The 3472-nt window shown below is 38.6% G+C and overlaps 1 pseudogene; it reads left to right on the forward strand.

Annotated features, from left to right (window-relative positions):
- Positions 1-208: 208 nt before the first annotated feature.
- LOC148699354 (uncharacterized) lies at positions 209-1068 on the forward strand (annotated as a pseudogene).
- The last annotated feature ends 2404 nt before the right edge of the window (positions 1069-3472 follow it).

Below are 3472 nucleotides of genomic sequence, written 5' to 3' on the forward strand. Positions count from 1 at the left end.
ATTACCTTTGGTGTTGTATAATTAGTATTCGTCCTGTTGGACTGCACTTAGGCTACTTATGCTCTGGTTGTGAATTTATACTTATTTCGTCTTGCACTTATTCTTATTTAGTGCTCTAGTTAGTTTGATTTTTATTTATTCGCATTTTAATATTATTATTGCTTCCGCACTGTGCACCTGGCTTCGTCACTCTCACGTGATGGCTAGCATGTCTTGATTTCGGTCGGGGTGTGTTAATTTGGTATCAGAGCCTAGGTTTGGCAGTCTGGCATATTTTGTGGATATTCTAATTATTTTGGTGTCTTCTGTCAGAACTATGCCACCTCGTAGAGAGCCACGTCGTTCAGCTGAGCTTAGTTTCTCCGATATAGCTCAGTTAGGGGAAGCTATAGCCCATGCAATTCAGTCTTTGCTTCGCCCTCCTCAGAGGACTCGCCTAGAGACTATGTATAACTTAAAGTTGGATAAGTTTAAGGGTCATGAAGGACATGAAGGGGCAGAGCGGTGGCTCAATCATCTTGAAAAGTCTTCCGAGGGATGCAAAGTCAATGGAATCTTCCTTCTAAAAGGTGGGTAGAGACGACTACATGGTTCTTAGGTAAAGAACCAGCATTCTAGTAGGAACATGAGGCTTATCATTTGACCCCAGAGGAAATTGTTGACTGGGAAGTGTTTAAACAGTTGTTTCAGAAAAGGTTTATTCCCCCTGAGTATATTGATCGCAAGAAGCAAGAATTTACTCAATTGAGACAGGGGAAGATGACGGCGAATGAGTATTATAAGAGATTCACTGACTTGTCTCGTTATCATCCAAATGTTGCTGCTAATCTAGTTGAGATGCTCCGTTGTTTCAGATTGGGTACTAAGAAGAACTGGCATTCTATGGCGACCATTACTCCTTGTGCTTCTTACCAGGAGTTCTATGAGGTATTGTTAAGGATTAAGGATTCAAAGAATATGCCTAGTGAGAGTGAAGAGGACGAAGAAAAGGACGGCAATCAGAAGAGAGATGATAAAGGTAAAGGTCAATCATCTCAAGGACCTCGCAAGACTCAAAGCTTTAATTGAAGTGGAGCTAGTTCCAGTTCTTCCAGCGGGGGTTTTAGTGCCACTAGTCAGAGAAGAGGTGGTAGATTTTCTGAGGGTCCTAGATTCCAGAGACAGGGGGATGCTAGTAGAGGAAAGGCTACGTTGTTCATAGGAGCATATTTATGCGACTTTGTTAGCTTGTTTTCTTGCATTTACATAGTTAGTTTCTATTTATTAGAGTGTTTTAAGCCATTTTCGTGTGTTTTCAGGTTCAAATGACTAAGTTGGCAAGAAAGTGCAATTTGGAGCATTTTAGAGCAGTTTTGGGTTTGGAATGGATAGCACAAGTATGGAGCAAGGTGGATAGACGAATTTGAAGTTCAATAAGGGCTAGGAATGTGCTTAACATCTGGAAGAATTAAATCAAAGACTCGGAAGATAAGGAATCAGTTATAAAGAAGGAAACATTATCCAAATTACCTTATCTTATCCAAACCTTATCTAACCTTATCTTATCCTATCCTAATCTTTGGCTACCTTAATTCCAGCTGCAAGGAAGACATCTAAATGACATTAGAACACCTAAATATCAGGTTTCTAGAAGCCCTATCCCTATCCCTAAAAGTATGCCCCATGTTTTCCTTCTAGAAGCCATGTTTTCTACAGCAAGGGCTATTCCTTGTCCTCCTTAGAATCTGAATGAGAGTATCCTTGTTCTTTGTTGGTTTGGAGTCCTAATCCACCTCCTTTTCAGCCCTTGCCGTGCCTTCCCTTCTCCCTATAAATACATAATGTCGTAGCCTTCATTCACCACCCATCTCTCACCACAATTCACACCATACAACCATCAATCAGAGAAATCATCCTTGTGCCACAACCTTGCAAGGAGAAAAGAGAGGAGACCCTTGGAACCATGCCCTACCATTCAAGCTTGGATTGCTGGAATGTTCTTAGGTGTATTCTATCTTTTGTTCTCAATGTTTAATTTAAGTTATCTTTGTTTTAAGTGCGAACATGAGGAACTAAACTTGTTTTAGCTAGAGGTGGATTCAAAGCCATGAACATATATGTGATATGAATTGATTTCCTCTAGTTATTGTTTCATAAAACATGAAAGCGATTTACTTATCTATTTGATTGATAACTTATTATTGTATGTTGATTAAGGATGCATACTTAGTTTGCATGCATGAATTTGATGCTAAAATATAAGGGAATTTCAGCTAATCGTTATGAACTTATATTTATAAGTAGTGGAAGTCACTAGTCATGATTGTGTTAAGTAAATCCATGGCAGGAGTATCATGCAGTTCATAGTTATGAATGCCTTGTCAATGCTTATGATTTTCACAAAGCTTAATGATCTTTGATTGTATCTCTATTATGTTGTTCATATAGGGAACTATTGAAGAATAATTTGGTTGCTGATGCGTTATCCATCCAATTCAATGAATTTAGGAAAATTTGAAAGTTAATTTGTGCTTCTCACGATTAATTTGGGGCATTGTCATTCATGGTTTAAAGCAATAATAACTGGAAATCGATTTGTGTTGCATATGTGTCATGTGTGGAGAAGGACCCTCTAGCTAGCCATTCACCCATTCATTCACCCAAATTCATACCCTTTTACTTTGTGTCTGCAAGTTTGTTAGTTTTAAGTTTAAAATTTGTCTAAATACCCCCTTAGTTCTTATTTGTGTTAGTTTAGTTTAAATTCGTCAGAATTTGTCCCCATTTAGTATTTTGAGTCTTTTCAGTTTAATTTTTGTCTAAATCACTTTCTATTACCTGTTTTGAGTCAATTTAACTTAGTTTGTGTGTTTTGAGTCTATTTAGCTTGTTTTGAGTTGTTAGAGTCTAGTTTTCTGTTTTTGTGTGTAGTTTAGTGTTTTAGAGTTTAAATTGTGTAGATTAGCATCCCTTCTAATCCCCAGGGTAAAACAATCCCTACTTACATATACTACAATTATAGGGTTTAATTTGTGTGTTATCTTTTATCACATTAGTTGTGTCGTAGATGTAACAATAGACATTTTGGGGAGCGTAGGAGAGGCAGCAGTGGATGTTTTACTTGTGATCAAATGGGGCGTAGAGCTATAAATTGTCCTCAGAATTAGCAGAGGCCCTAGCAACCTTCATTGCCACCATCAGCGCTGATCTAGCAAGTTCCAGGGTCTGGTAGTTATTGTTAGATGGGTCGTGGTGGTGCTTACTATTATCAGGGTGACGTCGTTCCTTATACTTCTGGGCAATATTAGTATTCCCTGGATCCTTATTATCAGAGTGGATATCCTCAGTATTCTGGAGTTTATACACTGTATCCTCCTGTTCCAATTGGTGGATCTCAGTGTTACCAGGGAGGACAGCCCCAGATAGTGAAGATTGGTTCCAGTAGTGTAGGATCTTCAAGGCAACCTGGTCAGCCAAATCAAGGTTGTGGTGT

This window comes from Pyrus communis, chromosome 1 (assembly GCF_041283825.1).
Source record: "Pyrus communis isolate YQ-2024b chromosome 1, ASM4128382v1, whole genome shotgun sequence".
Classification (NCBI taxonomy): Eukaryota; Viridiplantae; Streptophyta; class Magnoliopsida; order Rosales; family Rosaceae; genus Pyrus; species Pyrus communis.